A 9,208-nucleotide genomic window follows, 5' to 3' on the forward strand; every position below is an offset into this window, starting at 1 on the left:
CCAGTAGGGGGATTGCGGGGTCATATGGAAGGTCGATTTTTAGAGCTTTTAGGAATTGCCACACTGCTTTCCACAGAGGTTGCACTAGTTTACACTCCCACCAACAGCATAGAAGTGTTCCCTTTTCACCACACCCTCTCCAGCAGCTGTTATTTTTTGAGTTCTTGATAATTGCCATTCTGACTGGAGTTAGGTGGTATCTCAGTGTGATTTTGGTTTGCATCTCCCTGATGATTAGTGAGGTTGAGCATTTCTTCATGTGTTTGTTGGCTGCTCGGATGTCTTCTTTTGTGAAGTGTCTGTTCATATCTTTTGCCCACTTTATAATGGGGTTGTTTGTTTTTTTCTTTTCAGCACGTTTGAGTTCCTTGTAGATCCAGGATGTTAAGCCTTTGTCAGACCTGGCAAATACTTTTTCCCAGTCTGTAGGCTGTCTCCCTGCTCTCTTGATGGTTTCTTTGGCTTTGCAGAAGCTTGTCAGTTTAATAAGGTCCCACTTGTCTATCTTCTCTCTTATGACCTGTGGGTTTCAAGTTTTGTTCAGGAATTGGATGCCAGTTCCGATTTCCATGAGGGTATTTCCTTCCTTTTCTAAGGTTCTTATGGTTTGAGGTTTTACATTTAGGTCTCTGATCCATTTGGAGTTAACCTTTGTGCATGGGGATAGATAGGGGTCCTGTTTCAATCTTCTGCATGTGGTCAGCCAGTTTTCCCAGCACCATTTACTGAATAGGTTCTCCTCTCCCCAGTGGTAGGTGGTGGGGGCTTTGTCGAGATGAGTTGGTTGAGAAATTGAGGTTTTGCTTCTGTAATCTCAATTCTATTCCATTGATCTATATGCCTGTTCCTGTACTAATACCAAGCTATTTTTGATGATTGTAGCTTTATAGTAAAGTTTGAAGTCTGGTAATGTGTGATTTTTGATTTCTAGTATATAAAAGTATGATTGACTTTTGCACATTATCCCACAAACTTGTTGAAATCATTTATTAGTTTTAGAAGATTTTTTTTTGTAGATTCCTTGGTATTTTCAATGTAGATAATCATGTCGTCAGTGAATAAAAGTGATTTTATTTCTTCCTATTCAATCTAGATATCTTTTATTTCTTTTTCCTACCTTGTTGCATTGGCCAGGACTCTCAGTACAATATTGAATAGGAATAATGAAAGCAAACTTTTTTTTTGTTCTCAATCTTATATGAAAAATATTCACACTTCTAAGATTAAACATGTTTCTAGATGCCCCTCAGGAGGTTGAGTTTCCTTCTATCTCTACTTGGTCATGATGTATTATACTTTTTATATATTTCCAGATTCAATTTGCTAATAATCTGTTAAGGATCTTTGTGTCTGTGTTCATTAGGAATATTTATTTATAGTGCTTTTTTCTTGTTACATCTTTGTCTGATTCCTGGTATCCAGGTGATGTTGGTCTAATAAAAAAAATTGGAAAGTAGTCTCTACTCTTCTGTTTTCTGGATGATAATTTTTTTACAGAATTTGTGTTATTTACTTTTAAAATACTTAGTAGAATTCTCCAGTAAATCTACCTGAACCTGAAGATTTTGGGGGGATAGTTGACCATAAATTTAACTTCTTTAGTAGTTGTAAGTCCTCTTAGATTATCTTTTTCATTGTTGGTGAGCTATAGTCGAGTGTATCTTTCAAGGAACTGGTTCATTACATGTAAGTTGTAAAATTAATGGGCACTGAGTTTTTTGTAGCATTATCTAATTATTTTTTAATGCCTTAGGTTATGTAGTGATATCTCTTCTATCATTCCTAATGTAGGTAATTTTTGTTTTATCTCTTTATTCTTGGTTATTCTGGTTAGAGGTTTATTAATTGTATTGATATTTCATAAAGCTAGCTTTTGGTTTCATAGATTTTTCCTAATGTTTTTCTGTTTTCAATTTTGTTGATTTCTTCTTTTTCTTTATTATTTTTTTCCTTCGGTGCTTTGGATTTCACTTAGAAATATTGATGAAATAAATTCAAGAAGATATAAATAAATGGAAAAAATGCAATGTGCATGGATTAGAAGACTCAACACAGTCACAAGAAGAAGCCAGTCACAAAAACAATACAGATTGGTAAGATGAACTACATTAAAATTAAGATTTTTTTCCATGAAGAAAGTGAAAAGACAAGTCACAGAGTTGGAAAAAATATTTGCAAAACATATGTGGCTTGTATCCATAGTATGTAAAGAATTAATACAGGCCGGGCTCGGTGCCTCAGCCTGTAATCCCGTGCTTTGGGAGGCTGAGGTGAGTGGATTACCTGAGTCCGTGGGTTCGAGACCTGCCTGGGCAACTTGACAAGACCTCATCTCTACAATAAATCAAAAATTAGCCGGGTGTGGTAGTGCGTGCCTGTAGTTCCAGCTACTTGAAAAGCTGAGGCAGAAGGATCACCAGAGCCCAGCAGGTCGAGGCTGCAGTAGCCAGGAGCGGCCACTGCACTCCAGTCTGGGTGACAGAGTGAGACTCCAACTCAAAAAATAAAATAAAAATAAAAATAAAAAAGAATTAATACAGATCAATATGAAAAAGACAGATGACCTCATAGAAAAATGGGCAAGTGACTTGACTGACTTTACAAAAATCACAAATTACAAAAAGATCCAAATAGTCAATAAATATATGAGAATGTGCTCAACCTCTTTGAGAATCAAGAAAAATGCACATTAAAACCACAACTAAATGCCATTATACCTCTAGAATGTATTAGTAAAGCTGTGAAGGAGAAATGGTCATACACTGACTGTGGGAGCTTCAACTGGTACATTCATCTTGAAGCATGTTTGGTAACCTCTACTAAAGCTCAGCCGACGACCCAGAAATTGTATGACTAGGAACATCATACCACATCCCAACAGAAATTATGCATATATGCACCAAAAGACAGATCTGTTAGCCCAAACTAGAAACAATCCAAATGTTCATCAACAATAGAATGGGTAAATATTTCATGATTTTTATACAACTGAGCACCATATGGCAATGAAAATGACCTATACTTACATCTACAAGGATAACATTGAATGAAAGAAGCAAGCCACAAAATACAGACATATAATCCCATTTACATAAATTTAAAAACTAGCAAAATAATCTGTGATGTTAGAAGCCAGAATGGTGGCTACCCATGGGAGGTAGAGAGTGAATAGTGATTGGGAGGGAGCAAGAAGAGGGCTTCTGGGATGTTGGAATATTCCCATTGAAGACTTGAGCTGACACAGTGGCTGATGCTTGTAATCCTAGACTTTGGGAGGCCAAGCAGGAGGATTGTTTGAACCCAAGAATTTAAGACCACTCTAGGCAACATAATGAGATATCATCTCAAAAAAAATTTTAAAATTAGCCATGCGTGATGACACATGCCTGTAGTCCTAGCTACTCAGGAGGCTGAAACAGAAGGATCACCTGAGCCCAGAAGATCAAGGCTGCAGTGAGTCATGTGCACTCTAGCCTGGATGACAGAGTGAGACTTCTACTTTAAAAAAAAACAAAACAGAATTTCCGGCAAGATGGCGACAGAACAGATCAGACTGTGAGACTCTCCGCAAATGTGAGTGTCGATAAAGACTATCTACATGAGTGGGTGTGTGCTGGTGGGTGAGTGAAAGTCCGTCTGAAGGGAGACTTGGGTTCATGTACCTGGGGCTCTCCTCCGGAGATGACTGCAACCCCTCATCGCCCTGAGATTGGAGCCCCTGGCACTCAGAATCATCTGCTGTTCTCAGGACTCTTCTGAGAAGAGACAGTGGAAAGCAGCTGATCCTCACCACCTAGAGCCAGGCCCACACAATCACCTGTGACAGCAGAGCAGCGCAATCCCCAGGACTTGTGGAGAGGGCAGAGGAAAGCTGGAAAGGAGTTCCACCACTGGTGAGGAGACACAGACGGTTGCCCTTTTCTCTGTCCCGGGACCAGGCAGAGACCTGCATTGCCTCACCCAGCTCCACCCAGCCTCCAACTTGGGATCTAGAAGTTATCTCCTCGTCAGACTCAGAGAGACAAACGCCCCACCCTGACGCTGGAATAGGCACAGACATGCCAGTTCTGAGTGGGAGACTTGACAGCAGTGGCAGCAAGCCAGGTGAGTCCAGATCTTATCCACCTTCTTCCCACAGTAGTCCATGGGGCATCTGACCCATGCTGAAAGCAACTCTATCAGCTTGCACTGAAAGCAGAGGGGAGGGACTGGAGACCAAAATTGAAAGGAAGGTGGGGATACAGGAATGACCTCAGAGCAGTTTTGTTTGTTTGTTTTGCTTTTTTTGTTTGTTTTTTTTGTTTTCTCTTCTCTCTTGCTTTCTGTTTTTGATTATGTTTTCATACTTGCTTTGTTTCCATCATTTTAATACTGTCTTTTTAGACTTCCTGTTTGTGTATTGGTATTTTTGAGGAAGAGTACATCAATGAGGGGGGGTTGTCAGTTTGTATGATTGTAAGTTTTAGTTTTGTTTTATCTTTTCTTTCTTTCTCTGTGTCTCTTTTCATTTGTCAGTAGGTATACCTGTCTGTTTTCCCTCTTCTTCTTTTCTCTCTATACCTTCCTTTCATTCTGCTCCTTCCTTTTTCCATTCTTTTCCTTTTTCTTACTTCACTTTGCTTTCAGGGGACAAACCCATACCCCCACTGCTTGGACAGATTGTAAGGTGTGGGAAGAGGGTTCCAGGAGGCCAAAACACCTGTCAGCGGATACTGGGATCTGCAGATAGTTTCAGAATCACAGCTTTCCCTTCAATTAAATCTCAAAACTGCAAAAAGTACAGCCCCTCGCCCACCGTCCAGCTTCAGAATTGAACAAAGCCAGAGGATCTACATAAGAAGGAATAGGAGATTGAGCAAACAGAAGTAAAAGCCACCCCCCATCCCTGAACAACAGAATTAAAGAAGAGATTTAAAAAAAAAAAAAGGAAAGAAAATCTACACAAATGAAGAAAAATCAAGGTCTCACACAGACCCCTGGGAGGTCAGTCACTGAGAATATAGACTTCAGAATGCAAACAGTGAAGAGCCCCCAGAATGACTGGTCTCAAAAACCCAGATATAAATATATTAGTAGAGAGAATAAATAGAAATGAGGAGAGACAAGAGAAAAGAATGAAGGAGTTGATAACTGAGATAGCAATAATAAAGAAAACAGTGAATGAAATAAATATCAAACTGATAAGAATGGATAGCAGAATTAACAAAGCAGAAGAAAGAATCTCAGAACTTGAGGACCAAAATATGGAACTAACCCAAACTGTTAAAAAAAAATATAGAAAAGAAGCTTAAAAAGACAGAACAAAGCCTACAAGAGATAAGCAATTATTTCAAGAGACCAAACCTAAGATTAATTGGAATTGTTGAGGCAGATAGAGAGACAGAGACCACCCTGGAACAAGCATTCCATGAAATTATCCAAGAAAACTTCCCTCATCTCATCAGTGACATGATCATTCAAACACAAGAAATTCAGAGAACCCCTGTAAGACAGCAAATAAGAAGACCAACACCTAGACACATAGTAACTTGCCTAAACAAAGTAGGTATAAAAGAAAAAATCCTAAGGGCAGCAAGAGAGAAAGGTCAGACTACCTGCCAGGGAAGACCAATTAGAATAGCAACAGACTTACCTACAGAAACACTTCAGGCTAGGAGAGCTTGGAGCCCAATCTTCAAGTTCTCAAAGATAAACAATTTCAACCAGGAATTACCTACCCAGCTAATCTAAGCTTCATCAGTGATGGAAAATTAAAATCCTTCCCATTCAATCCCTAAGAGTTTACATTGCCTTCAGACCAGCTCTACAAAAAACACTTAAGAAAGTATTAAACACAAAATAATGACAATTTCCTTCAAAAGAATGCAGGAAAAAGATTGAAAACACACATGAATCAACCCAAAAATCAAAAGAAAGACAATAAACAAACAGCAACAACAACAACAAGCTCTTTAAAAACCTCATGACAGGCAGGGATAAACTCTCACAACTCAATAATTAGCCTGAATGTGAATGGATTAAATGCACAACTGAAAAGACATAGAATGGCAAATTGGATAAAATATCATGAGGTAGCAATATATTGTCTCCAGGAGACTGATCTCACCAGAAAGGACACTCACAGACTCAAAGTAAGAGTATAGGAAACAAAATTTCAGGTGAACAGAAAAGAAAGCAGGAATCACGACCTTAATATCAGACAAAATACCCTTTAAGCTATCAAAAATTTAAAAAGATATGGAAGGCCACTACATAATGATAAAAGATTCAATCCATCAACAAGAAATATCCATCCTAAACATATATGCACCCAACATAGGAGCATCAACTTTCATAAAGCAGCTTCTAGGTAAACTAAAAAAAGATATTGACTCTAACACTATCATAACTGGGTACTCAAATACCCCACTAACAACCCTAGAAAGATCATCAAGAAAAAATGTCAACAAGAAGATCCAGAACCTCAATGTGATGCTTGACCAAATGAACTTAGTTGATACCTACAAAACACTCCACTCAACAACCATGGAATATACATTCTACTCAATACCACATGGAATGAACTCTAAGATCAACCACATTCTTGGTCATAAATCAAGCATAAACAAATTCCATAAGATTGAAATACACCCATACACCTTCTCAGACCACAGTGGAATAAAAATAAATATCATCACCAACAAAGTACCCCCAAAACCCACAAAGACATGGACACTAAATAGCATGATGCTAAACAACTCCTGGGTCAACATAGAAATCAAAATTTTGAAAGATACCTGGAAACAAATGAAAACAAAGAAACATCTTACCAAAACCTCCAGGATGCCATGAAATCAGTACTAAGAGGGGAATTCATATCGCTATGAACACACATAAAGAAAATGGAAAGATCACAAGTTAACAGCCTAACAAATCACCTAAGGAAGCTGGAAAAGCAAGACCACCAAAACTCTAACTTCAGCAGAAGAACCCAGATCACCAAAATAAAAGCCCAAATTTGGGACATAGAAGACAAAAATATAAGACAAAAAAAAAAAACAACGAAACAAAAAGCTGGTTTTTTGAAAGAATAAAGAAGATTGATGGACCCCCCTAACCAGACTGACCAAGAAAAAGAGAGAAAAAGCCCAAATAAATGCCAAAGATCAAGTCACAACTGACCCAAAGAAATACAAAAGATTATCAGAGACTACTATGTACACTTGTATGGAAACAAACTTGAAAAACTAAATGGAATGGAAGACTTTCTGATATCACATAACCTCCCCAGGTTGAAACAAGAAGAAACTGAGACCCTAAATAGACCAATAACAATCCAGGAAATTGACTATGTCATAAGAAAACTACCTACATAAAAGCTGGACCAGATGGCCTTCCAGCTGAATTCTACAAAACATACAAGGAGGAACTGATACCAATCCTACTGAAAGTATTCCAGACAATTGAGAAAGATGGAATTCTTCCCAAATCATTTTATGAAGCTAACATCATATTGATACCCAAACCAGGTAAAGATCCAACAAAGAAAGAGAACTACAGGCCAATATCCTTGATGAACATAGATGCTAAAATTCTCAACAAGATCCTAGCAAACCAGATCTAACAACATATCTCAAAAATCATCCACCATGACCAAGTAGGCTTCATCTCCAGGACACAGGGCTGGTTCAACATTTGCAAGACCATAAGCATAATTAAATGCATCAACAAATGTCAAAACAAAATCCACATGATTATATCATTAGACGTGGAAAAAGCTTTTGATAAAATCTAGCACTCCTTCTTGATAAAAACCCTCAAACATCTAGGCATACAGGGAACATACCTCAAAATAGTAAGAGCCATCTATGAGAAACCCACAGTCAACATACTACTAAACAGACAGAAATTGGAACCATTTCCCCTGAAAACTGAAACAAGACAATGATGCACGCTCTCACCCCTCTTGTTCAACGTAGTATTGGAAGTCCTACCTAGAGCAATCAGAAAAGAGAAGGAGATCAGGGGTATCCAAATAGGAAAAGAGGAAATCAAATTATTCCTCTTTGCAGAGGACATACCACAAAAACCCAAGAGACCCTTGCACTGATAAAGGACCTTGGCAAAATCTCAAGGTATAAAGGTATAAAGTAAATGTGCAAAAGACAGGTGTATTTCTGTACACCAACAATAAACAAACAGAAACCCAAATAAAAAGCACAATCCCATTTACAATAGCCACAAAAATAATGAAATACCTTGGCATCTTCCTAATCAGAGACATGAAAGACCTTTACAACAAAAACTACAAAGCACTGCTCAAAGAAATCAAAGATGACACAAACAAATGGAAAAGTATTCCATGCTCATGGATTGGAAGATGCAACATTGTTAAGATGTCCATTCTACCCAAGGCAATCTGAGGATTTAACACAATACCCATTAAATTACCAACAGCATCCTTCTCAGATCTGGAAACAATACAGGAATTCATGTGGAAGCATAAATGACCACAAATAGTCAAAACAATCCTCAGCAAAAAAAAAATTGGTATCACACTCCCAGACTTTAAATTTCATTATAAAACTACAATAATCAAAACAGCCTGATATTGGTACAAGAACAGGTATATAGACCAATGGAACAAGACAGAGATTCCAGAAGCAAAACCTCAATTTCTCAACCAACTCATCTTCAACAAAGCCTCCACCATTAGCCACTGGGGAGAGGAGAACCTAGTCAGTAAATGGTGCTGAGAAAACTGACTGACCACATACAGAAGATTAAAACAAGATCCCTACCTATCACCATACACAAAAATCAACTCTAAATGGATCAAAGATCTAAACAGAAAGCCTCAAACTATAAGAACATTAAAAAATGCAAGAGACACCCTCATGGAAATTGGAACTGGCAACCAATTCCTGATCAAAACCCAAAGTCCCCATGCCGTAAGAGAGAAGATAAACAAGTGAGACCTCATCAATCTGACAAGCTTCTGCAAAGACAAAGAACCCATCAAGAGAGCTGGGAGACAGCCCACAGACTGGGAAAAAATATTTGCCAACTCTATGTCTGACAAAGGCCTAACATCTAGGATCTACAAGGAACTTAAATGCGCTGAAAAGGAAAAAACAAACAGCCCATTACAAAGTGGGCAAAATAGCCAGGCTCGGTGGCTCAGCCTATAATCCTACACCTTTGGGAGGCTGAGGTGAGTGGATTGCCT

This window comes from Carlito syrichta, unplaced genomic scaffold, assembly GCF_000164805.1.
Source record: "Carlito syrichta isolate Samal-C Ts95f unplaced genomic scaffold, Tarsius_syrichta-2.0.1 Scaffold79789, whole genome shotgun sequence".
NCBI classification, from domain to species: Eukaryota; Metazoa; Chordata; class Mammalia; order Primates; family Tarsiidae; genus Carlito; species Carlito syrichta.